The sequence below is a fragment of the Arachis stenosperma genome, unplaced genomic scaffold (assembly GCF_014773155.1).
Source record: "Arachis stenosperma cultivar V10309 unplaced genomic scaffold, arast.V10309.gnm1.PFL2 arast.V10309.gnm1.Scaffold_100025, whole genome shotgun sequence".
Lineage (NCBI taxonomy): Eukaryota > Viridiplantae > Streptophyta > Magnoliopsida > Fabales > Fabaceae > Arachis > Arachis stenosperma.
Window position 1 is genome coordinate 2320283 of NW_026651369.1, and position 26881 is coordinate 2347163.

The 26881-nt window shown below is 40.1% G+C and overlaps 3 non-coding genes across 3 annotated transcripts; all 3 read left to right on the top strand.

The window, feature by feature from the left end:
* The first annotated feature begins 2933 nt into the window (after nucleotides 1–2933).
* On the top strand, nucleotides 2934–3041 carry LOC130959946 (small nucleolar RNA R71). The gene has a single exon (XR_009078933.1). It is a non-coding gene; the product is annotated as a small nucleolar RNA R71 (small nucleolar RNA).
* Nucleotides 3042–7422: 4381 nt separating this feature from the next.
* Nucleotides 7423–7530, top strand: LOC130959938 (small nucleolar RNA R71). Its single transcript, XR_009078926.1, has one exon. It is a non-coding gene; the product is annotated as a small nucleolar RNA R71 (small nucleolar RNA).
* Nucleotides 7531–25689: 18159 nt separating this feature from the next.
* Nucleotides 25690–25797, top strand: LOC130959904 (small nucleolar RNA R71). Its single transcript, XR_009078894.1, has one exon. It is a non-coding gene; the product is annotated as a small nucleolar RNA R71 (small nucleolar RNA).
* The last annotated feature ends 1084 nt before the right edge of the window (nucleotides 25798–26881 follow it).

Sequence of the window (26881 nt, forward strand, 5' to 3'; positions counted from 1 at the left end):
TACTTCTTGTTCTTTTGTGATAAAAACAGTTTTTCATTTAAGAAAGGTGATGGATTCATATTCATAGCTTTAAGGCATAGACACTAAGACACTAATGATCATAAGACACAAACATGGATAAACATAAAGCATAATTTTCGAAAAACAGAAGAATAAAGAACAAGGAGATTAAAGAACGGGTCCACCTTAGTGATGGCGGCTCTTTCTTTCTCTTGAAGATCCTATGGAGTGCTTGAGCTCCTCAATGTCTCTTCCTTGTCTTTGTTGCTCCTCTCTCATGATCCTTTGATCTTCTCCAATTTCATGGAGGAGGATGGCATGTTCTTGGTGCTCCACCCTTAGTTGTCCCATGTTGGAACTTAATTTTCCTAGGGAGGTGTTAATTTGCTCCCAATAGTCTTGTGGAGGAAAGTGCATCCCTTGAGGTATCTCAGGGATCTCTTGATGAGAGGGGTCTCTTGTTTGCTCCATCTTCTTCTTAGTGATGGGCTTGAGGTCATGCCTTCTCAGTTGAACCGGCTTTGGATGCCATAAATGGTTATGGAAAAACAAAAAGCAATGCTTTTACCACACCAAACTTAAAAGGTTTGCTCGTCCTCGAGCAAAAGAAGAAAGAAGAGAGTAGAAGAAGAAGAAATGGAGGAGAGGGAGATGGCTTGTGGTTCGGCCAAAAGAGGGGAAGAAGTGGTGTTTTATGAAGGATGGATGTGAGTGTTGAAGAGAAAGAGATGTTGAGGTGATTGGTGAATGGGTGAAGAAGAAGAGAGAGTGGTGGGGTTGTTTGGGGATCCTGTGGGGTCCACAGATCCTTAGGTGTCAAGAAAAAGTCATCCCTGCACCAAATGGCATCAAAAATCACGTTTTGAGCCAATTCTGGCGTTAAACGCTGGGCTGGTGCCCATTTCTTGCGTTTAACGCCAGGTTCTAGCCCTTTTCTGGCGTTTAACGCCAGTCTGGTGCCCCTTTCTGGCGTTAAACGCCCAGAATGGTGCCAGACTGGGCGTTAAACGCCCAATGCTAGGCTTACTGGCGTTTAAACGCCAGCAGCTTCTTCCTCCAGGGTGTGCTGTTTTTCTTCCTGTTTTTCATTTTGTTTTTGCTTTTTTCATTGATTTAGTGACTTCTCATGATCATCAACCTACAAAAAAGATAAAATAACAAAAGGAAATAGTTAACTATAAAACATTGGGTTGCCTCCCAACAAGCGCTTCTTTAATGTCATTAGCTTGAGAGAGGACTCTCATGGAGCCTCAGAAATACTCAGAACCGTGTTGGAACCTCCCAACACCAAACTTAGAGTTTGAATGTGGGGGTTCAACACCAAACTTAGAGTTTGGTTGTGGCCTCCCAACACCAAACTTAGAGTTTGACTGTGGGGGCTCTGCTTGGCTCTGTTTTGAGAGAAGCTCTTCATGCTTCCTCTCCATGATGATAGAGGGATGCCCTTGGGCCTTAAACACCAAGGATTCTTCATTCACTTGAATGATCATTTCACCTCTATCAACATCAATCACAGCTTTGCTGTGGCTAGGAAGGGTCTGCCAAGGATGATAGATTCATCCATGCATTTCCCAGTCTCTAGGACTATGAAATCAGTAGGGATGTAATGGTCTTCAACTTTTACCAAAACCTCCTCTACAAGTCCATGGGCTTGTTTTCTTGAGTTGTCTGCCATCTCTAGTGAGATTTTTGCAGCTTGCACCTCAAAGATCCCTAATTTCTCCATTACAGAGAGGGGCATGAGGTTTACACTTGACCCTAAGTCACACAAGGCCTTCTTGAAGGTCATGGTGCCTATGGTACAAGGTATAGAAAACTTCCCAGGATCCTGCCTCTTTTGAGGTAAATTCTGCCTAGACAAGTCATCCAGTTCTTTGGTGAGCAAAGGGGGTTTATCCTCCCAAGTCTCATTTCCAAACAACTTGTCATTTAGCTTCATGATTGCTCCAAGGTATTTAGCAACTTGCTCTTCAGTGATATACTCATCCTCTTCAGAGGAAGAATACTCATCAGAGCTCATGAATGGCAGAAGTAAGTCCAATGGAATCTCTATGGTCTCATCTTGAGCCTCAGATTCCCATGGTTCCTCATTGGAGAACTCAGAGGAGATTGGTGCACGCCCATTGAGGTCTTCCTCAGTGGCGTCCACCTCCTCTCTTTCCTCTCCATATTCGGCCATTGTTATGGCTTTGCACTCTCCTTTTGGATTTTCTTCTGTATTACTTGGGAGAGTACTAGGAGGGAGTTCAGTAACTTTCTTACTCAGCTGACCCATTTGTCCTTCCAAATTCCTAATGGAGGACCTGTTTCATTCATGAAACTTTGAGTGGTCTTTATTAGATCAGAGACCATTGTTGCTAAGTCAGAAGTACTCTGCTTAGAACTCTCTGTCTGTTGCTGAGAAGATGATGGAAAAGGCTTGTTATTGCCAAGCCTGTTTCTTCCACCATTATTATTGAAACCTTGTTGAGGTCTCTCTTGATTCTTCCATGAGAAATTTGGGTGATTTCTCCATGAAGAATTATAGGTGTTTCCATAGGGTTCTCCTAGGTAATTCACCTCTTCCATTGAAGGGTTCTCAGGAGCATAAGCTTCTTCCTCAGATGAAGCCTCTTTAGTACTGCCAGGTGCATTTGCATTCCAGACAGACTTTGAGAAATTAAATTGACTTGTTGAGTCAATATCTTATTCTGAGCCAGTATGGCATTCAGAGTGTCAATCTCAAGAACTCCTTTCTTCTGATTAGTCCCATTATTCACAGGATTCCTTTCAGAAGTGTACATGAATTGGTTATTTGCAACCATTTCAATTAGCTCTTGAGCCTCTGCAGGCGTCTTCTTCAGATGAAGAGATCCTCCAGCAGAGTTATCCAAAGACATCTTGGATAGTTCAGAGAGACCATCATAGAAAATACCTATGATGCTCCATTCAGAAAGCATGTCTGAGGGACATCTTCTGATTAATTGTTTGTATCTTTCCCAAGCTTCATAGAGGGATTCTCCATCCTTCTGTCTGAAGGTTTGGACTTCCACTCTAAGCTTACTCCATCTTTGTGGTGGAAAGAACTTTGCCAAGAAGGCATTGACTAGCTTTTCCCAAGAGTCCAGGCTTTCTTTAGGTTGAGAGTCCAACCATGTCCTAGCTCTGTCTCTTACAGCAAAAGGGAATAGCATCAGTCTGTAGACCTCAGGGTCAACCCCATTAGTCTTGACTGTGTCACAGATTTGCAAGAACTCAGCTAAGAACTGATGAGGATCTTCCATTGGAAGTCCATGGAACTTGCAATTCTGTTGCATTAGAGAAACTAATTGAGGCTTTAGCTCAAAGTTGTTTGCTCCAATGGCAGGGATAGAGATGCTTCTCCCATAGAAATTGGGAGTGGGTGCAGTAAAGTCACCCAGCACCTTCCTTGCATTGTTGGCATTGTTGTTGTTTTCGGCTGCCATGGGTTCTTCCTCCTTGAAGAATTCGGTCAGGTCCTCAACAGAGAGTTGAGCCTTAGCTTCTCTTAGCTTTTGCTTCAAGGTCCTTTCAGGTTCAGGGTCAGCTTCAACAAGAATGCCTTTGTCTTTGTTCTGCTCATATGAAAGAGAAGAGAACAAGAAAATATGGAATCCTCTATGTAACAGTATAGAGATTCCTTTAGGTGTCAGAAGAAAAGAAGAGTAGAAGACAGAAGTAGAAAATTCGAACTTATCAAAGAAGATGGAGTTCGAATTTTGCATTAAGGAATAGTGTTAGTCCATAAATAGAAGGATGTGAGAAGAAGGGAAGTAATTTTCGAAAATTAAGTAAAAGATTTTGAAAACATTTTGAAAAACACTTAATTGATTTTCGAAAATAAGAGTGGAAAAGAAATCAAGTGATTTTTTGAAAAAGATTTTTAAATTAGAAATCAAAAAGATTTGATTGAAAACTATTTTGAAAAAGATGTGGTTAAGAAGATATGATTGGTTTTAAAAAGATGTGATTGAGAAGATATGATTTGAAAACAATTTTAAAAAGATATGATTTGAAAACAATTTTAAAAAATTTGATTTTAAAAATTAATGACTTGCCTAACAAGAAAAGATATGATTCAAACATAAAACCTTTCTCAACAGAAAAGGCAAAAAATGTTCAATCAAATCATTAATTGTTAGTAAGTATCTTTTGAAAAAGGAAAGAAATTGATTTTGAAAACATTTGATTGAAAAGATATGATTTGAAAAAGATTTGGTTTTGAAAAACTTTGAAAACTTGAAAAAAAATTGATTTTGAAAACAAAATCTTCCCCCTTTGCCATCCTGGCGTTAAACGCCCAGAATGGTGCACATTCTGGCGTTTAACGCCCCTATACCTTTTTGGGCGTTAAACGCCCAACCAGGCACCCTGGCTGGCGTTTAAACGCCAGTCTGTCTTCTTCACTGGGCATTTTTGGATGCCCAGCTTTTTCTGTGTGATTCCTCTGCAGTATGTTCTGAATCTTCAATTCTCTGTATTATTGACTTGAAAAGACACAAATTAAAAATATTTTTGGATTTTTAATAATAAGGAATAATCAAAATGCAAATAAAATCAAATAACAATGCATGCAAGACACCAAACTTAGCAGTTTGTACACTACTGATACTAACAAAATGAGAATGCATATGAGAAACAACAAAACACTCAAGTCAATAGAATTCAAAGATCAAAACAAGGAAATCATCAAGAACAACTTGAAGATTAGTGAAGACACATGCATAAATTCGAAAAATGCAAGAAGAACAGAAACATGCAATTGACACCAAACTTAAAATGAGACACTAGACTTAAACAAGAAATATTTTTGGATTTTATGATTTTATAAATTTTTTTTCGAAAATTAAGTGAAAAGGAAAATAAAGGTATCAAAATTCTTAATGAGAATTCCAGGAATCATGCAATGTTAGTCTAAAGCTTTAGTCTAAAGGAATTAGACATGGCCGGCTAAGCTTCAGCAGGACATTGCATTCAAGAGCTAAATTGATGATGATCAATCAGCTTTGGTGATGATAAGAACATCACCTTGAAACACTAGAATTCATTCTTAAGAACTCTGAAGAAAAATACCTAATCTAAGCAACAAGATGAACCGTCAGTTGTCCATACACAAGAACAATCCCCGGCAACGGCGCCAAAAACTTGGTGCGCGAAATTGTGATCACTACAACTTCGCACAACTAACCAGCAAGTGCACTGGGTCGTCCAAGTAATACCTTACGCGAGTAAGGGTCGATCCCACGGAGATTGTTGGTATGAAGCAAGCTATGGTCACCTTGTAAATCTCAGTCAGGCAAACTCAAATGTATAATGGTGATGAACGAAAATAACATAAAGATAAAGATAGTGATACTTATGTATATCATTGGTGTAAGAGCTTCAGACAAGTGTATGAAGATGCCTTCCCTTCCGTCTCTCTGCTTTCCTACTGTCTTCATCCAATCCTTCTTACTCCTTTCCATGGCAAGCTCGTGTAGGGTTTCACTGTTGTCAGCAGCTACCTCCCATCCTCTCATTGGAAACGATTGCATATGCTCTGGTCACAGCATAGCGGAATCCATATGTCGGTTCTCAATCAGATCGGAATAGAATCCATTGATTCTTTTGGCGTCTGTCACTAACGCCCCACCCTCAGGAGTTTGAAGCACGTCACAGTCATTCAATCATTGAATCCTACTCAGAATACCACAGACAAGGTTTAGACCTTCCGGATTCTCTTGAATGCTGCCATCAGGTCCTGCCTATACCACGAGGATTCCGACTAAAGAATCCAAGAGATATTCACTAAGCCTCGAATGCTTGTAGAACAGAGTGGTTGTCAGTCACCCTTGTTCATGGGTGAGAATGATGATGAGTGTCACGGATCATCACATTCATCAAGTTGAAGAACAAGTGATATCTTGGATAAAGAACAAGCGGAATTGAATGGAAGAACAATAGTAATTGCATTAATACTCGAGGTACAGCAGAGCTCCACACCTTAATCTATGGTGTGTAGAAACTCCACCGTTGAAAATACATAAGAACGAGGTCTAGGCATGGCCGTGAGGCCAGCCCTCAAATGATCTAAGAACTAGATGTCCCCAGATGATCTAGAGATCTAAAAGTGATCAAAAGATGAAAATACAATAGTAAAAGGTCCTATATATAGAAAACTAGTAGCCTAAGGTGTACAGAGATGAGTAAATGACATAAAAATCCACTTCCGGGCCCACTTGGTGTGTGCTTGGGCTGAGCAATGAAGCATTTTCGTGTAGAGACTCTCCTTGGAGTTAAACGCCAGCTTTTATGCCAGTTTGGGCGTTTAACTCCCAATTAGGTGCTAGTTCCGGCGTTTAACGCTGGAATTTCTTGAGGTGACTTTGAATGCCGGTTTGGGCCATCAAATCTTGGGCAAAGTATGGACTATCATATATTGCTGGAAAGCCCAGGATGTCTACTTTCCAACGCCGTTGAGAGCGCGCCAATTGGGCTTCTGTAGCTCCAGAAAATCCACTTCGAGTGCAGGGAGGTCAGAATCCAACAGCATCTGCAGTCCTTTTGAGTCTCTGGATCAGATTTTTGCTCAGATCCCTCAATTTCAGCCAGAAAATACCTGAAATCACAGAAAAACACACAAACTCATAGTAAAGTCCAGAAAAGTGAATTTTAAATAAAAACTAATAAAAATATAATAAAAACTCAACTAAAACTACCAAAAACATACTAAAAACAATGCCAAAAAGCGTACAAATTATCCGCTCATCACTGACCCACTTGTCCTTCCAAATTTCTGATGGAGGACCTTGTTTCATTCATGAAACTTTGAGTGGTCTTTATTAGATCAGAGACCATTGTTGCTAAGTCAGAAGTATTCTGCTTAGAACTCTCTGTCTGTTGCTGAGAAGATGATGGAAAAGGCTTGCTATTGCTAAACCTGTTTCTTCCACCATTATTGTTATTGAAACCTTGTTGAGGTCTCTCTTGATTCTTCCATGAGAGATTTGGGTGATTTCTCCATGAAGAATTATAGGTGTTTCCATAGGGTTCTCCTAGGTAATTCACCTCTTCCATGGAAGGGTTCTCAGGATCATAAGCTTCTTCCTCAGATGAAGCATCCTTAGTACTGTTTGGTGCATTTTGCATTCCAGACAGACTTTGAGAAATCAAATTGACTTGTTGAGTCAACATCTTGTTCTGAGCCAGTATGGCATTCAGAGCATCAATCTCAAGAACTCCTTTCTTCTGATTAGTCCCATTGTTCACAGGATTCCTTTCAGAAGTGTACATGAATTGGTTATTTGCAACCATTTCAATCAATTCTTGAGCTTCTGTAGGCGTCTTCTTCAGATGAAGAGATCCTCCAGCAGAGCTATCCAAGGACATCTTAGATAGTTCAGAGAGACCATCATAGAAAATACCTATGATGCTCCATTCAGAAAGCATGTCTGAAGGACATCTTCTGATTAATTGTTTGTATCTTTCCCAAGCTTCATAGAGGGATTCTCCATCCTTCTGTCTGAAGGTTTGGACTTCCACTCTAAGCTTACTCCATCTTTGTGGTGGAAAGAACTTTGTCAAGAAGGCATTGACTAGCTTTTCCCAAGAGTCCAGGCTTTCTTTAGGTTGAGAATCCAACCATATTCTAGCTCTGTCTCTTACAGCAAAAGGGAATAGCATCAGTCTATAGACCTCAGGGTTAACCCCATTAGTCTTGACTGTGTCACAGATTTGCAAGAATTCAGCTAAAAACTGATGAGGATCTTCCATTGGAAGTCCATGGAACTTGCAATTCTGTTGCATTAGAGAAACTAATTGAGGCTTAAGCTCAAAGTTGTTTGCTCCAATGGCAGGGATAGAGATGCTTCTCCCATAAAAATCGGGAGTAGGTGCAGTAAAGTCACCCAGCACCTTCCTTGCATTGTTGGCATTGTTGTTGTTTTCGGCTGCCATGGGTTCTTCTTCCTTGAAGAATTCGTTCAGGTCCTCTAAAGAGAGTTGTGCTTTGGCTTCTCTTAGCTTTCTCTTCAAGGTCCTTTCGGGTTCAGGATCAGCTTCAACAAGAATGCCTTTGTCTCTGCTCCTGCTCATATGAAAGAGAAGAGAAAAAGAAAATGTGGAATCCTCTATGTCACAGTATAGAGATTCCTTGAAATGTCAGAGGAAAAGAGAAATAGAAAGAAGAAGGAGAAGAAGAATTCGAACTTTAATTAGATAAGGTTCGAATTGTGCATTTAGAAGGAGTGGTACTCCACAAATAGAAGGATGTGAGAAGGAGGGAAGAGGATTTTCGAAAATTCAATTAAAAGATTTTGAAAACATTTTGAAAATTTGATTGATAATTTTCGAAAATTGAAAGTGGAAGAGAAATCAAGTGATTTTTGAAAAGATTTTGAAATTAGAAACTAAAAAGATTTGATTGAAAACTAATTTGAAAAAGATGAGGTTAAAAAGATTTGATTGAAAAGTCATGGTTTTAAAAAGATGTGATTGAGAAGATATGATTTGAAAACAATTTTAAAGGATATGATTTGAAAACAATTTGAAAAGATGTGATTTTTTTTAAAAAAATTGATGACTTGCCTAACAAGAAAAGATATGATTCAAACATAAAACCTTCCTTAATAGAAAAGGCAAAAAATGTTCAATCAAATCATTAATTGTTAGTAAGTATCTTTGAAAAAGGAAAGAAATTGATTTTGAAAACATTTGATTGAGAAGATATGATTTGAAAAAGATTTGGTTTTGAAAAACTTTGAAAACTTGAAAAAAAATTGATTTGAAAACAAAATCTTCCCCTAGCACTATCCTGGCGTTAAACGCCCAGAATGGTATACATTCTGGCGTTTAACGCCCAAAATGCTACCTTTTTGGGCGTTAAACGCCCAACCAGGTGCCCTGGCTGGCGTTTAAACGCCAGTCTGCCTTCTTCACTGGGCATTTTTGAATGCTCAGCTTTTTCTGTATAATTCCTCCGCAGTGTGTTCTGAATCTTCAATCCCTTGTATCATTGACTTGAAAAGACACAAATTAAAAATATTTTTGGATTTTTAATAATTAAAATGCAACAAGAATCAAATAACAATGCATGCAAGACACCAAACTTAGCAGTTTGTATACTACTGACACTAATGAACTGAAAATGCATATGAGACACACAAAATACTCAAGTCAATAGAATTCAAAGATCAAAACAAGAAATATATGCATGGATTCGAAAAATGTAACAAAAACATGCATTTGACACCAAACTTAAGATGAGACTCTAGACTCAAACAAGAAATATTTTTGGATTTTATGATTTTGCAAATTTTTTTGTGTTTTTCGAAAATTAAGTGGAAAAGGAAGGTATCAAAATTCTTAATGAGAATTCCAGGAATCAGTGCAATGCTAGTCTAAGACTCCGGTCCAGGAATTAGACATGGCTTCACAGCCAGCCAAGCTTCCAAGAAAGCTTCGGTCCAAAACACTAGACATGACCAAAGGTCAGCCAAGCCTTAGCAAATCACTGCTCCAAAAGCAAGATTGATACGAAATCAACAAGCTCTTGTGGTGATAAGTTGAAACCTCGGTCCAATCAGATTAGACATGGCTTCTCAGCCAGCCAGATTTCAACAAATCATCATGAAACTCTAGAATTCACCTTCAAGAATTTCGAAAAAAAATACCTAATCTAAGCAACAAGATGAACCGTCAGTTGTCCAGCCTAAACAATCCCGGGCAATAACACCAAAAATTTGATGTGTTGCCGGATCTTGGCACTGATGTTACCAAAGGCTTGCTCAAAACTAGAACAATCCCCGGCAACGGCGCCAAAACTTGTGCGCGAAATTGTGAACTATACTTTTTCACAACTCTCATAATCCCTGGTAATGGCTCCAAAAACTTGGTGCGCTCAATACCATGGCATTACACAACTTCGCACAACTAACCAGCAAGTGCACTGGGTCGTCCAAGTAATAAACCTTACGTGAGTAAGGGTCGATCCCACGAAGATTGTTAGTATTGAAGCAAGCTATGGTCATCTTGTAAATCTTAGTCAGGCAAACTCAGATATATGATGGTGATGAACGAAAATAACATAAGATAAAGATAGAGATACTTATGTAATTCATTGGTAGGAACTTCAGATAAGCGCATGAAGATGCCTTCCCTTCCGTCTCTCTGCTTTCCTACTGTCTTCATCCAACCCTTCTTACTCCTTTCCATGGCAAGCTCGTATAGGGTCTCACTGTTGTCAGCAGCTACCTCCCATCCTCGCAGTGAAAGCTAATGCTCAATACTCTGTCACAGTACGGCCAATCACCGTTTGGTTCCCTCCCCTACCGGAATAGAATAACTCTTTTGCGTCTGTCACTAACGCCCAGTAGGTTACAGGTTTGAAGCACGTCACAGTCATTCAATCATTGAATCCTACTCAGAACACCACAGACAAGGTTAGACCTTCCGGATTCTCTTGAATGCTGCCATCAGTTCTTGCCTATACCACGAAGACTCTGATCTCACGGAATGGTTGGCTCGTTTGTCAGGCGAGCACTCGGTTGTCAGGCGATCAACCATGCATCGTGCAATCGGAAATCCAAGAGATATTCACTAAGCCTTAGATGCTTGTAGAACAAGAATGGTTGTCAGTCACCTTGTTCATGAGTGAGAAGGATGATGGGCGTCAATCATCACCTTCATCATGTTGAAGAACAAGTGATATCTTGGATAAAGAACAAGCGGAATTTGAATGAAAGAACAATAGTAATTGCATTAATACTCGAGGTACAGTAGAGCTCCACACCTTAATCTATGGTGTGTAGAAACTCCACCGTTGAAAATACATAAGCATAAGGTCTAGGCATGGCCGAATGGCCAGCCTCCCAATGATCTAAGAACTAAAATGTCCAAAGATGATCTAGAGATCTAAAAGTGATCAAAAGATTTCTATACAATAGTAAAAGGTCCTACTTATAAGAAACTAGTAGCCTAGGGTGTACAGAAATGAGTAAATGACATAAAAATCCACTTCCGGGCCCACTTGGTGTGTGCTTGGGCTGAGCAGTGAAGGAATTTCGTGTAGAGACCTTTTCTGGAGTTAAACGCTAGCTCTCATGCCAGTTTGGGCGTTTAACTCCAAATTTTATGCCAGTTCCGGCGTTTAACGCTGGGATTCCTTGAGATGACTTTGAACGCCGGTTTGGGCCATCAAATCTTGGGCAAAGTATGGACTATTATATATTGCTGGAAAGCCCAGGATGTCTACTTTCCAACGCCGTTGAGAGCGCGCCAATTGGGCTTCTGTAGCTCCAGAAAATCCACTTCGAGTGCAGGGAGGTCAGAATCCAACAGCATCTGCAGTCCTTTTGAGTCTCTGAATCAGATTTTTGCTCAGGTCCCTCAATTTCAGCCAGAAAATACCTGAAATCACAGAAAAACACACAAACTCATAGTAAAGTCCAGAAAAGTGAATTTTAATTAAAAACTAAAAAACATACTAAAAACTAACTATATCATATCAAAACATACTAAAAACAATGCCAAAAGTATACAAATTATCCGCTCATCAAGCACCCATCTTATTAGCCTGGGTTTTGAATCTGCTTTGTGAGTAAGTATTTAAGAGCAGCATGGTCAGTGTACACAATCACTTTGGATCCTACTAGATAAGATCTAAACTTGTCAATGGCATAAACCACTGCAAGTAATTCTTTTTCTGTGGTTGTGTAATTCTTCTGTGCATCATTTAGAACACGGCTAGCATAATAAATGACGTGCAGAAGTTTGTTATGCCTCTGTCCCAACACTGCACCAATGGCATGATCACTGGCATCACACATTAATTCAAATGGCAATGTCCAATCTGGTGCAGAGATGACTGGTGCTGTGACCAGCTTAGCTTTCAGGGTCTCAAACGCCTGCTGACACTGTGTGTCAAACACAAATGGTGTGTCAGCAGCTAGTAGGTTACTCAAAGGTTTTGCAATTTTTGAAAAATCTTTTATAAACCTTCTATAGAATCCTGCATGTCCCAGAAAGCTTCTGATTGCCTTAACATTGGCAGGTGGTGGTAATTTTTCAATTACCTCTACCTTTGCCTTATCCACCTCTATTCCCCTGCTTGAAATTTTGTGCCCAAGGACAATTCCTTCGTCACCATAAAGTGACATTTCTCCCAGTTTAAAACCAGGTTAGTCTCTTGGCACCTTTTCAGGACAAGTGATAAGTGGTTAAGACAGGAGCTGAATGAGTCTCCATATACTGAGAAGTCATCCATGAAGACTTCAAGAAATTTCTCTACCATATCTGAGAAGATAGAGAGCATGCACCTCTGAAAGGTTGCAGGTGCATTGCACAAACCAAAAGGCATCCTTCTGTAGGCAAACACGCCAGAAGGGCAAGTAAATGCTGTTTTCTCTTGGTCCTGAGGATCTACTGCAATTTGGTTGTAACCTGAATAGCCATCCAAAAAGCAGTAATAATCATGACCAGCTAGTCTTTCTAGCATTTGGTCTATGAATGGTAAAGGAAAATGATCCTTTCTGGTGGCTGTATTGAGCCTTCTGTAGTCAATACACATACGCCACCCTGTGACTGTTCTTGTAGGAACCAGTTCATTTTTTTCATTATGGACCACTGTCATGCCTCCCTTTTTGGGGACAACTTGGACAGGGCTCACCCAGGGGCTATCAGAAATAGGATAAATAATCCCAGCCTCTAGTAATTTAGTGACCTCTTTCTGCACCACCTCCTTCATGGATGGATTTAGCCTCCTTTGTGGTTGAACCACTGGTTTGGCATTATCCTCCAACAGGATCTTGTGCATGCATCTAGCTGGGCTAATGCCCTTAAGATCACTTATGGACCACCCAAGAGCTGTCTTGTGTGTCCTTAGCACTTGAATCAGTGCTTCCTCTTCCTGTGGATTCAAAGCAGAGCTTATAATCACTAGAAAAGTGTCACCCTCTCCCAGAAATGCATACTTTAGGGATGGTGGTAGTGGTTTGAGTTCATGTTTGGGAGGCTTATCCTCCTCCTGAGGAATTTTCGAAAATTCCTTTGTTTCCTGTGGTTCTTCTTGATCAGGTTGAGCATCCTTGAAGATGTCTTCAAGCTCTGATTCTAGGCTTTCAGTCATATTGATCTCTTCCACCAAAGAGTCAATAATGTCAGCGCCCATGCAGTCATTTGGTGTGTCTGGATGCTGCATAGCTTTCACAGCATTCAACTTGAACTCATCCTCATTGACTCTCAGGGTTACTTCCCCTTTTTGTACATCAATGAGAGTCCGTCCAGTTGCTAGGAAGGGTCTTCCTAGAATGAGAGTTGCACTTTTGTGCTCCTCTATTTCCAGCACCACAAAGTCAGTTGGAAAGGCAAATGGCCCAACCTTGACAATCATATCCTCTATTATGCCTGATGGATGTTTAATGGAGCCATCAGCAAGTTGGAGGCATATCCTGGTTGGTTTGACTTCTCCAGTCAACCCAAGCTTTCTGATAGTGGATGCAGGTATTAGATTGATGCTTGCTCCAAGATCACATAGGGCTGTCTTGGTGCAGGCGCCTTCTAATGTGCAGGGTATCATAAAGCTTCCAGGATCTTGAAGCTTTTCTGGTAAGCTTTTCAGAATGACTGCACTGCATTCTTCAGTGAGAAACACTTTTTCAGTTTCTCTCCAATCCTTCTTATGACTTAAGATCTCTTTCATGAACTTAGCATAAGAAGGTATTTGCTCAAGTGCCTCTGCAAACGGAATCTTTATTTCAAGAGTCCTTAGATAGTCTGCAAAGCGGGCAAATTGCTTATCCTGCTCCGCTTGGCGGAGTTTCTGAGGATAAGGCATCTTGGCTTTATATTCTTCAACCTTAGTTGCTGCAGGTTTGTTCCTTACAGAAGTGGTTGAAGAAGCCTTGTTAGAGGGATTACTGTCAGCACTCTCAGGTGTCTGATCCTCCCTTGGCGTATGAACGCCAGGAATGGGTGAAGATTGGGCATTAAACGCCAACTTCTCTCCCTTTTCTGGCGTTTGAACGCCAGAACTGGGCAGGGAATGGGCGTTTAACGCCAGCTTTCCCTCCCTTTCTGGCGTTTGAACGCCACTAGCATTCCTCTCTGGGCTCTTACTGTCCTCAGAGGGATTTTGAACAGTGGTTTGGTTATCCTCTGTCAATTGTTCCTTGTTTGACTTTTTACTCTTTGGAGTGATGTTGTTCAGTGCCTTCCCACTCCTCAGTTGAACTGCTTGACACTCTCCTATTATCTGTTTAGATATCTGCTGTTTTGCTTGATTCAACTGCAGTTCCATGTTCTTGTTAGCAACTTTAGTTTCATGGAGCATTTCTTTAAATTTTGCTAACTGTTCTGTCATCAGGAGCAATTGTTGATTAAGCTTAATCATCTGTTCTTGAGGATTAGGATCAGTGACTACTGTCATGACTTCCTCTTTTGGAGAGAACTCATTGCTAGAGTATAAATATTGGTTTCTAGCAACAGTGTCTATAAGCTCTTGAGCCTCTTCAATTGTCTTCCTCATGTGTATAGATCCACTAGCTGAGTGGTCTAAAGACATCTGAGCTTTTTCTGTACGCCCATAGTAGAAGATGTCTAACTGTACCCACTCTGAAAACATTTCAGAGGGGCATTTTCTTAGCATACCTCTATACCTCTCCCAGGCATTATAAAGGGATTCATTATCCTCTTGTTTAAAGCCTTGGATGTCCAGCCTTAGTTGTGTCATCCTCTTTGGAGGGTAAAAATGATTCAGGAATTTGTCTGATAACTGTTTCCATGTCTTTATGCTTGCTGTAGGTTGGTTATTCAACCACCTTTTAGCTTGATCTTTTACAGCAAATGGAAACAGTAATAGTCTGTAGACATCCTGATCCACCTCTTTATCATGTACTGTGTCAGCAATTTGTAAGAACTGTGCCAGAAACTCAGTAGGTTCTTCCTGTGGAAGACCGGAATACTGGCAATTTTGCTGCACTATGATAATGAGTTGAGGATTTAGCTCAAAGCTGCTTGCTTTGATGGGAGGTGTACAGATGCTACTCCCATATGCAGCTGTAATGGGGTTGGCATATGACCCCAGAGTCCTTCTGGACTGATCAATCCCACTTAGGTCCATAATGGATAAAGGGAAATGATATGGATTGCAAATAGATAATTTTGTTTTTTTTTTTTTGAATTAACCGAAAAAAAATAAATTAAAATAAAACAAAAGTAAAATAAAATAAAAATTCGAAAATCAAAAAGAAAATAAGATCAAAGCAAATTGGAAACTGAATCAATTAGTTAATTAAAAAGATTTTGGAAATAGCAATTAAAAAAGATATGATTGAAAAAAAAATTTTATGATAAAGATTTGATTTTTTGAAAAGAGGAAAGAGAAAAACAACAAAATGACACCAAACTTGAAATTTTTAGAAAATCAAACACTAATTTTCGAAAATTTTTAAAGGAAAAACACAAAGAGGACACCAAACTTAGAACTTTTATGGATCAAAAAGGGACTAAGGACATGCAAAAATCGAAAATTAAAAGAAAAACAAAAGCATGCAATTGACACCAAACTTAGAATATGAAACTAGACTCAACTAAAAGACTCTAAACCAACAAAAATAAAACAGTCCTAATCTAAGCAACAAGATAAGCCGTCAGTTGTCCAAACTCGAACAATCCCCGGCAATGGCGCCAAAAACTTGGTGCACGAAATTGCAATCACACTTTTGCAACCCCGCACAACTAACCAGCAAGTGCACTGGGTCGTCCAAGTAATACCTTACGTGAGTAAGGGTCGATCCCACGGAGATTGTCGGCTTGAAGCAAGCTATGGTTATCTTGTAAATCTTAGTCAGGATATCAGAAATTATCAGGATTGATTGTGAAAAGCAAAAGAACATGAAATAAGTACTTGTTATGCAATAATGGAGAATAGGTTGAGGTTTTGGAGATGCTCCATCTTCTGAATCTCTGCTTTCCTACTGTCTTCTTCATCAAACACCCAAGGCTCCTTCCATGGCAAGCTGTATGTAGGGTTTCACCGTTGTCAGTGGCTACCTCCCATCCTCTCAGTGGAAATGTTCAACGCACCCTGTCACGGCACGGCTATCCATCTGTCGGTTCTCGATCAGGCCAGAATAGAATCCAGTGATTCTTTTGCGTCTGTCACTAACGCCCCGCCTTCAGGAGTTTGAAGCTCGTCACAGTCATTCAATCATTGAATCCTACTCAGAATACCACAGACAAGGTTTAGACCTTCCGGATTCTCTTGAATGCCGCCATCAGTTCTAGCTTATACCACGAAGATTCTGGTTAAAGAATCCAAGAGATATCTACTTAATCTAAGGTAGAACGGAGGTGGTTGTCAGGCACACGTTCATAGTTGAGAATGATGATGAGTGTCACGGATCATCACATTCATCCGGTTTAAGAACAAGTAATATCTTAGAATGGAAGCAAGCATGATTGAATGAGAAACAGTAGTAATTGCATTAATCCATCAAGACACAGCAGAGCTCCTCACCCCCAACCATGGGGTTTAGAGACTCATGTCGTGGAAAGTATACAACGAAACGTGTAAAGTGTCATGAGGTCCAGATACAATGTCAAAAGATCCTATTTAATAGTGAACTAGTAACCTAAGGTTTTACAGAAATGAGTAAATGACAGAAAATCCACTTCGAGTGCAGGGAGGTCAGAATCCAACAGCATCTGCAGTCCTTTTCAGTCTCTGAATCAGATTTTTGCTCAGGACCCTCAATTTCAGCCAGAAAATACCTGAAATCACAGAAAAACACACAAACTCATAGTAAAGTCCAGAAAAGTGAATTTTAACTAAAAACTAATAAAAATATACTAAAAACTTAACTAAATATACTAAAAGCATACTAAAACAATGCCAAAAAGCGTATAAATTATCCGCTCATCAATGCGCTCTATTCACTCAAGTGTTTAAGGGTTAATTCACTCAATTCTCTTCTAATCATGCCTTCCAAAATTTGATTTTCTTCTAACAATCAACACTTATTCAATGCATGCATACATTCATCATGAGGTCTTTCATTTAGGTTGTAATGGGGTTAGGGTCAAGGTAGGATTATTTATGGTTAAGTGGACTAGAGTTTAGATCTTGGATTAGCATAGACTTTCCCACCTAACCTATATAATGACCTATACAAATTCAAACTACTCTAACTACCCATTCTTCACTTTTTCTTACAAATTCATGCATTCTATTCCTTGATTCATAACACTTATGCATTGATTCCTTTTCATTGAACTTCACCTTGGGGCATTTGTCCCCTTTGGTTGCTTTCTTTTCATTTTCTTTCTTCTTTTTCTTCTCTTTTTTTTTTCTTTTCATTTTCATTTTATTCCTTTTTTTTTTTTTCTTTTTATACTTTGCACAAGGACGTCAATTGCATAAGTTCTTATACATTCAATCGATACATGAATATATTCCCAATTCCCAAATATGAAAGTGTACTACCCTTTTTTTTATCCCATCCAATGTTCCCAAGCCTCACCAACTTTGAATAATAAACACTCTCACTAGCCTAGGCTAATCAAAGATCCAAGCAAGGGACTTTCATTGGTTTTCCGCCTTGGGCTTGTAATGTGCTAAAATAAGAACAAGTTAGTTAAGCATAGGCTCAAAATTGGATAACAATGGAGAGTAAAAAGTACGCTGTTTGGGTACGTGGGCTAATGAAATAATGGCCTCAATCATACAAATGCATGAATACAAGAAATAAATGGATATATAGAATTAAGCAAATCAAGGATCACAATCATAGAAAGAGAACAATTGCACACAAGAATGGAAAATAAGTGGTTATAAAATGTAACCACATCAATAGGCTCAAGTCTCACAAGCTTGTGTTCTTAGTTCAATACATGCTTCATAAAGTAAAAATTCAAGCAAGTTTCACCAAAAATTTTCTTCAATCAATTGGGTTGGTGCCCTATGCCCTATAATTAAATTTCTTGGAAAATCTCAATATTTGACTAAGCATTGTTGTGATCGAAAGATTCAAAAATTCCTTAGTTTACCCTTTCCTTTTTCACTTAAAACAATTTCTTATGCAAAAAGGGTGACTAAGTTTTTGCAATTCAAACATGATTTCTAATCACACTAGAAGCTAAAAAGAAGGATATGCAAAAGTATATAAAGAAAAATCCAACTAAAAGTATGGAGTCTAGCATCTAAAGTATCTAAAATATCCAAGAGCATCCAAAACATCTAAAATCCAAAATAAACAGTAAAGGTATCCAAAACGAACCAAAATAGTAAGAATATCCAAAATAAACTCAAAATGCATCAAATATATACAAAGGTATGCAAGGTAAGATAACTAGGAAAGTGGCCAAAATGTTCACCAGTCCTCTAATGATGCTACCGGTGACCTTCCCACACTTAAGATCGAGCATCGTCCTCGATGCTAAATCGGAGGATCAGGGGAAGGTACAACTGTAGGTGCTGACTCTGTATGAGGCTGTCGGACCGGCTCCCCATGTGGCTGTGAAGTCTCTGTGGCGTCAGGTGTAGTTGAAGGTGCATCCTGCTGAGTCGGCTCATCAACATCCTCCTCCTGATGATCCTGCTCATCGGAGACCGGAGAGTCTGGGAGCGGAGGTAACTCAGCACCCAGGGAGATGAGTGCCTGATCCATCCGATCCAGTCGGCGCATGATCTGGCGCTTTTCGCGCTCCAAAAACCGAAACAGACGCTGAACCAGTAGGTAAGTCGGCTCAGGTGCTGAAGAAGGGGCTGTCGAAGAAGATGGGGCTGCTGCTGAAGAAGAGGACGGGGCTGCAGAATGTCCAGCTGTCCCTACCACTGCTCTAGCCCTAGATCGGCGTCTAGCCGGGGGCTTCCCGTGCACCCAACCACCCCAAGGAATAGTAACCTCCTTGTCATCGTCATCTGGGGGTGGTGGTGTCACATCATCATCCAACCAGGGGACCTCAGCTAAGGCGGCTATACTGGTAACCAAGGTGGGAAACGGAAGTAGACCACGAATATATGCTCGCCACATACACTGCCGGATCAATCGAGGAAAATAAACCTCCTTTCCCTCTATAACACAACCAATCAAAAGTAGCATCTCCATAGGGATCTCAAAAAAGTGAGTGGTGGGTAAGACATAGTGGGAAAATATCATCTGCCAAGTCTTGGCCTCTCTAGTCAAATGAGCAAATAGCATCCCATTAGGCTTAGTGTTGTTCGCATCCATGACCCAAGTGGCATCTGGTAAACCAATCACGCGCCTAAGCGCCTCATAGTCAAAGGTCATGCTGTGAATAGCTATCTCAGCCTGCTGATGAGCGCAGGTGCCATCAGTAAGATGTCGGCACTGCAATGCCTCCTCTATGGCTGACTCAGTGATCATAACCTCTCTACCCCTCAATTGAACTGAATCTAAAGTAGGACAGAAGAAGTTGCAATAGAATTCCTTAACCCAAGAAATGTTGATATCTCCCAAATCTCTATCAACAAAGTCCATACCCAACTCTAGGATGCGACTAGTAATTGCTCGTCTCACATCAATGGGAAGGACAAGCTTCTTCTCAGTATTCAGTTTCGTCATCCGATACTTGGAAAGGTGAAGCTCACAGTAAAGATTAGGAAACTTGGTTGGATCGGTAGAAGGTAGCAACTGATTTTCCTTTACCTCGTCATTCAATGGATTCTTAGCATAATTCTTGTAAATGGAGGGAATAGAGGGTGTAGAATGTTTTCTTTTCCTGGAGGTAGTGGCTATAGCTTTTCCTTTATCCGACATCCTGAAAAGTATGATAGAATATAAGCAGTGAAGCACTTAGCACGAAGCAAAGAAAGCATGTTCAGGATATCAATTGGCTAATGAACAATCACGATGTGAACTGAACTTTGAAAAAAATTGGTAAACAAGTAAGCATAAGTGAACAAGTAAACCAAGAATGCAATGTTCACGAAAGTCAACAACTCTTACTCATTAAGCCATAAAATCATCATACTTTTGAAAGAATGGTTAAAGAGGGTTAAATGTGAGTAGAAGTTAAATGGTTAAAGAAATTAGTGAGTTAGAAAGGTGGATTAGTGGTATGATGATATTTAGGGTCCATAAAAGAGGAGTTGTGGCTAGACATAGAAATCATGTTCACAATGATTGGTGCAAATCCCGGAAGTCAAGAGGAAACGGAAATTAGCCCAAATTTGCAATAGAGACTAAAATGAAAATAGATTTCTTGAAAATTGGGTAGCATCCCGGCTTAAAATTGGACGTTCTCAGATAGCAAAGTAGCACAAACAGCAAGAAGGCAACATCAATTAAGCACAGCAGCAGTGGTACAGCATTCAGGCAACACAAATTGCATAAAAAGCAGTCCAAAATTAGCATACAACACCCAAGTAAACAAACAGCGGATATGCACAAACGGAGCACTTATCAGGCCTAGAATCCTCTAGCCAGACCTAGCTACCTGGTGCACGAAATTGTGATCAATACTTTTCAAAACATAAACAATCCCTAGTAATGGCTCCAAAGACTTGGTGCTCAATACCATGGCATAAACACAACTTCGCACAACTAACCAGCAAGTGCACTGGGTCGTCCAAGTAATAAACCTTACGCGAGTAAGGGTCGATCCCACGGAGATTGGTGGTATGAAGCAAGCTATGGTCATCTTGTAAATCTCAGTCAGGCAGACTCAAATGGGTATAGTGATAAACGAATAAAGCATAAAGATAAAGATAGAGATACTTATGTATATCATTGGTGTAAGAGCTTCAGACAAGCGTATGAAGATGCCTTCCCTTCCGTCTCTCTGCTTTCCTACTGCCTTCATCCAATTCTTCTTACTCCTTTCCATGGCAAGCTTGTGTAGGGTTTCACTGTTGTCAGCAGCTACCTCCCATCCTCTCAGTGAAAATACGTCCCTGATGCTCTGTCACAGCATAGGCTAATCATCTGTCGGTTCTCGTTCAGGCCGGAATAATATCCATTGATACTTTTGCGTCTGTCACTAACGCCCTAGCCTGCTAGGAGTTTGAAGCACGTCACAGTCATTCAATCATTGAATCCTACTCAGAATACCACAGACAAGGTGAGACCTTCCGGATTCTCTTGAATGCCGCCATCAGTTCTCGCCTATACCACGAAGATTCCGATTAAAGAATCCAAGAGATAAACACTAGAGCCTCGTATGCTTGTAGAACAAGAGTGGTTGTCAGTCACTTTGTTCATGAGTGAGAATGATGATGAGTGTCAATCATCACCTTCATCAAGTTGAAGAACAAGTGATATCTTGGACAAAGAACAAGCGGAACTGAATAGAAGAACAATAGTAATTGCATTAATACTCGAGGTACAGCAGAGCTCCACACCTTAATCTATGGTGTGTAGAAACTCCACCGTTGAAAATACATAAGAACAAGGTCTAGGCATGGCCGAATGGCCAGCCTCCCAAAGAGGGTTTAATCATCAAAACATGATCAAAAGATGAAAATACCATAGTAAAAGGTCCTACTTATAGAAAACTAGTAGCCTAAGGTTTACAAAGATGAGTAAATGACATAAAAATCCATTTCCGGGCCCACTTGGTGTGTGCTTGGGCTGAGCAATGAAGCATTTTCGTGTAGAGACTCTTCTTGGAGTTAAACGCCAGCTTTTATGCCAGTTTGGGCGTTTAACTCCCATTTAGGTGCCAGTTCCGGCGTTTAACGCTGGAATTTCTTGAGGTGACTTTGAACGCCGGTTTGGGCCATCAAATCTTGAGCAAAGTATGGACTATCATATATTGCTGGAAAGCCCAGAATGTCTACTTTCCAACGCCGTTGAGAGCGCGCCAATTGGGCTTCTGTAGCTCCAGAAAATCCACTTCGAGTGCAGGGAGGTCAGGATCCAACAGCATCTGCAGTCCTTTTGAGTCTCTGGATCAGATTTTTGCTCAGATCCCTCAATTTTAGCCAGAAAATACCTGAAATCACAGAAAAACACACAAACTCATAGTAAAGTCCAGAAAAGTGAATTTTAGCTAAAAACTAATAAAAATATAATAAAAACTCAACTAAAACTACTAAAAATAATGCCAAAAAGCGTACAAATTATCCGCTCATCACAACACCAAACTTAAATTGTTGCTTGTCCCCAAGCACCTGAAAATCAAATAAGATAAAAAGAAGAGAATATACTATAGACTCCAAATTATCAATGAAACTAAGCTCCAAATTAGATGAGCGGGACTAGTAGCTTTTTGCCTCCGAACAGTTTTGGCATCTCACTTTATCCTTTTGAAATTCAGAATGATTGGCTTCTTTAGGAACTCCGAATCCAGATAGTGTTATTGATTCTCCTAGTTAAGTATGATGATTCTTGAACACAGCTACTTATTGAGTCTTGGCCGTGGCCCAAAGCACTCTGTCTTCCAGTATTACCACCGGATACATACATGCCACAGACACATAATTGGGTGAACCTTTTCAGATTGTGACTCAGCTTTGCTAAAGTCCCCAATTAGAGGTGTCCAGGGTTCTTAAGCACACTCTTTTTGCCTTGGATCACAACTTTATTTTTTCTTTTTCTCTTTCTCCCCCTTTTTTTTTTTCTTTCGTATTCACTGCTTTTTCTTGCTTCAAGAATCATTTTTATGATTTTTCAGATCCTCAGTAACATGTCTCCTTTTTCATCATTCTTTCAAGAGCCAACAATTTTAACATTCATGAACCACAAATTCAAAAGACATATGCACTGTTTAAGCATACATTCAGAAAACAACAAGTATTGTCACCACATCAAACTAATTAAGCTAGTTTTAAAGATGAATTTGAAATCCTGTACTTCTTGTTCTTTTGTGATAAAAACAGTTTTCATTTAAGAAAGGTGATGGATTCATATTCATAGCTTTAAGGCATAGACACTAAGACACTAATGATCATAAGACACAAACATGGATAAACATAAAGCACTAGAAACAGAAAATTAAAGAACAAGGAGATTAAAGAACGGGTCCACCTTAGTGATGGCGGCTTCCTCTTGAAGGTCTTATGGAGTGCTTGAGCTCCTCAATGTCTCTTCCTTGTCTTTGTTGCTCCTCTCTCATGATTCTTTGATCTTCTCTAATGGAGGAGAATGGAGTGTTCTTGGTGCTCCACCCTTAGTTGTCCCATGTTGGAACTTAATTCTCCTAGGGAGGTGTTCAGTTGCTCCCAATAGTCTTGTGGAGGAAAGTGCATCCCTTGAGATATCTCAGGGATCTCATGATAAGAGGGGTCTCTTGTTTGCTCCATCTTCTTCTTAGTGATGGGCTTGAGGTCATGCCTTCTCAGTTGAACCGGCTTTGGATGCCATAAATGGTTATGGAAAAACAAAAAGCAATGCTTTTACCACACCAAACTTAAAAGGTTTGCTCGTCCTCGAGCAAAAGAAGAAAAAAGAGAGTAGAAGAAGAAGAAATGGAGGAGAGGGGAATGGCTTTTGTGTTTGGCCAAAGAGGGGGAGAAGTGGTGTTTAGGTTGTGTGAAAATGAAGGGTGGATGTGAGTGGTGAAGAGAGAGATGGAATTTGATAGGTGAGGGGTTTGTGGGGATCCTGTGGGTCCACAGATCCTTAGGTGTCAAGAAAAAGTCATCCCTGCACCAAATGGCATCAAAAATCACGTTTTGAGCCATTTCTGGCGTTAAACGCCGGGCTGGTGCCCATTTCTGGCGTTTAACGCCAGGTTCTAGCCCTTTCCTGGCGTTTAACGCCAGTCTGGTGCCCCTTTCTGGCGTTAAACGCCCAGAATGGTGCCAGACTGGGCGTTAAACGCCCAACTGCTAGCCTCACTGGCGTTTAAACGCCAGTGAGTTCTTCCTCCAGGGTGTGCTGTTTTTCTTCCTGTTTTTCATTCTGTTTTTGCTTTTTCAATGGATTTTGTGACTTCTTATGATCATCAACCTACAAAAAACATAAAATAACAAAGGGAAATAGATAAAATATAATCATTGGGTTGCCTCCCAACAAGCGCTTCTTTAATGTCAGTAGCTTGATAGAGGGCTCTCATGGAGCCTCACAAATGCTCAGAGCAATGTGGGAACCTCCCACCACCAAACTTAGAGTTTGAATGTGGGGGTTCAACACCAAACTTAGAGTTTGGTTGTGGCCTCCCAACACCAAACTTAGAGTTTGACTGTGGGGGCTCTGTTTGTCTCTGATTTGAGAGAAGCTCTTCATGCTTCTTCTCCATGGTGACAGAGGGATATCCTTGAGCCTTAAACACATAGGATTCTTCATTCACTTGAATGATCAGTTCACCTCCATCTACATCAATCACAGCCTTTGTTGTGGCTAGGAAGGGTCTGCCAAGGATGATAGATTCATCCATGCACTTCCCAGTCTCTAGGACTATGAAATCAGTAGGGATGTAGTGGTCTTCAATCTTAACCAAAACATTCTCTACAAGTCCATAAGCTTGTTTTCTTGAGTTGTCTGCCATCTCTAGTGAGATTCTTGCAGCTTGTACCTCAAAGATCCCTAGCTTCTCCATTACAGAGAGAGGCATGAGGTTCACACTTGACCCTAAGTCACACAGAGCCTTCTTGAAGGTCATGGTGCCTATGGTACAAGGTAGGGAAAACTTCCCAGGATCTTGTCTCTTTTGAGGTAATTTCTGCCTAGACAAGTCATCCAGTTCTTTGGTGAGCAAAGGAGGTTCATCCTCCCAAGTCTCATTTCCAAATAACTTGTCATTTAGCTTCATGATTGCTCCAAGGTATTTAGCAACTTGCTCTTCAGTGACATACTCATCCTCTTCAGAGGAAGAATACTCATCAGAGCTCATGAAAGGCAGAAGTAAGTCCAATGGAATCACTATGGTCTCATTTTGAGCCTCAGATTCCCATGGTTCCTTATTGGGGAACTCAGAGGAGATTGGTGCACGCCCATTGAAGTCTTCCTCAGTGGCGTCCACCTCCTCTCTTTCCTCTCCATATTCGGCCATGGTTATGGCTTTGCACTCTCCTTTTGGATTTTCTTCTGTATTACTTGGGAGAGTACTAGGAGGGAGTTCAGTAATTTTCTTGCTCAGCTGTCCCACTTGTCCTTTCAAATTTCTGATGGAGGACCTTGTTTCATTCATGAAACTTTGAGTGGTTTTGATTAGATCAGAGACCATTGTTGCTAAGTCAGAGGTATTCTGCTTAGAACTCTCTGTCTGTTGCTGAGAAGATGATGGAAAAGGCTTGTTATTGCCAAGCCTGTTTCTTCCACCATTATTGTTATTGAAACCTTGTTGAGGTCTCTCTTGATTCTTCCATGAGAAATTTGGGTGATTTCTCCATGAAGAATTATAGGTGTTTCCATAGAGTTCTCCTAGGTAATTCACCTCTTCCATTGAAGGGTTTTCAGGATCATAAGCTTCTTCCTCAGATGAAGCTTCCTTAGTACTGCCAGGTGCATTTTGCATTCCAGACAGACTTTGAGAAATCAAATTGACTTGCTGAGTCAATATCTTGTTCTGAGCCAGTATGGCATTCAGAGTGTCAATCTCAAGAACTCCTCTCTTCTGACTAGTCCCATTGTTCACAGGATTCCTTTCAGAAGTGTACATGAATTGGTTATTTGCAACCATTTCAATTAGCTCTTGAGCCTCTGTAGGCGTCTTCTTCAGATGAAGAGATCCTCCAGCAGAGCTATCCAAGGACATCTTAGATAGTTCAGAGAGACCATCATAGAAAATACCTATGATGCTCCATTCAGAAAGCATGTCAGAGGGACATTTTCTGATTAATTGTTTGTATCTTTCCCAAGCTTCATAGAGGGATTCTCCATCCTTCTGTCTGAAGGTTTGGACCTCCACTCTAAGCTTACTCCATTTTTGAGGTGGAAAGAACTTTGCCAAGAAGGCATTGACTAGCTTTTCCCAAGAGTCCAGGCTTTCTTTAGGTTGAGAGTCCAACCATATTCTAGCTCTGTCTCTTACAGCAAAAGGGAATAGCATCAGTCTGTAGACCTCAGGGTCAACCCCATTAGTCTTGACTGTGTCACAGATTTGCAAGAACTCAGCTAAAAACTGATGAGGATCTTCCAATGGAAGTCCATGGAACTTGCAATTCTGTTGCATTAGAGAAACTAATTGAGGCTTAAGCTCAAAGTTGTTTGCTCCAATGGCAGGGATAGAGATGCTTCTCCCATAGAAGTTGGGAGTAGGTGCAGTAAAGTCACCCAGCACCTTCCTTGCATTGTTTGCATTGTTGTTGTTTTCGGCTGCCATGTGTTCTTCTTCTTTGAAGAATTCGGTCAGGTCCTCTAAAGAGAGTTGTGCTTTGGCTTCTCTTAGCTTTCTCTTCAAGGTCCTCTCAGGTTCAGGGTCAGCTTCAACAAGAATGCCTTTGTCTTTGTTCCTGCTCATATGAAAGAGAAGAGAACAAGAAAATATGGAATCCTCTATGTCACAGTATAGAGATTCCTTGAGGTGTCAGAGGAAAAGAAAAGTAGAAGACAGAAGTAGAAAATTCGAACTTTATCAAAGAAGATGGAGTTCGAATTTTGCATTAAGGAATAGAGTTAGTTCAGAAATAGAAGGATGTGAGAAGAAGGGAAGTAATTTTCGAAAATTAAGTTAAAAGATTTTGAAAACATTTTGAAAAACACTTAATTGATTTTCGAAAATAAGAGTGGAAAAGAAATCAAGTGATTTTTGAAAAAGATTTTGAAATTAGAAATTAAAAAGATTTGATTGAAAACTTATTTTGAAAAAGATGTGATTGAAAAGATATGATTTGAAAACAATTTGAAAAGATATGATTTTAAAAATTTATGACTTGCCTAACAAGAAAAGATATGATTCAAACATAAAACCTTCCTCAACAGAAAAGGCAAAAAATGTTCAATCAAATCATTAATTGTTAGTAAGTATCTTTGAAAAAGGAAAGAAATTGATTTTGAAAACA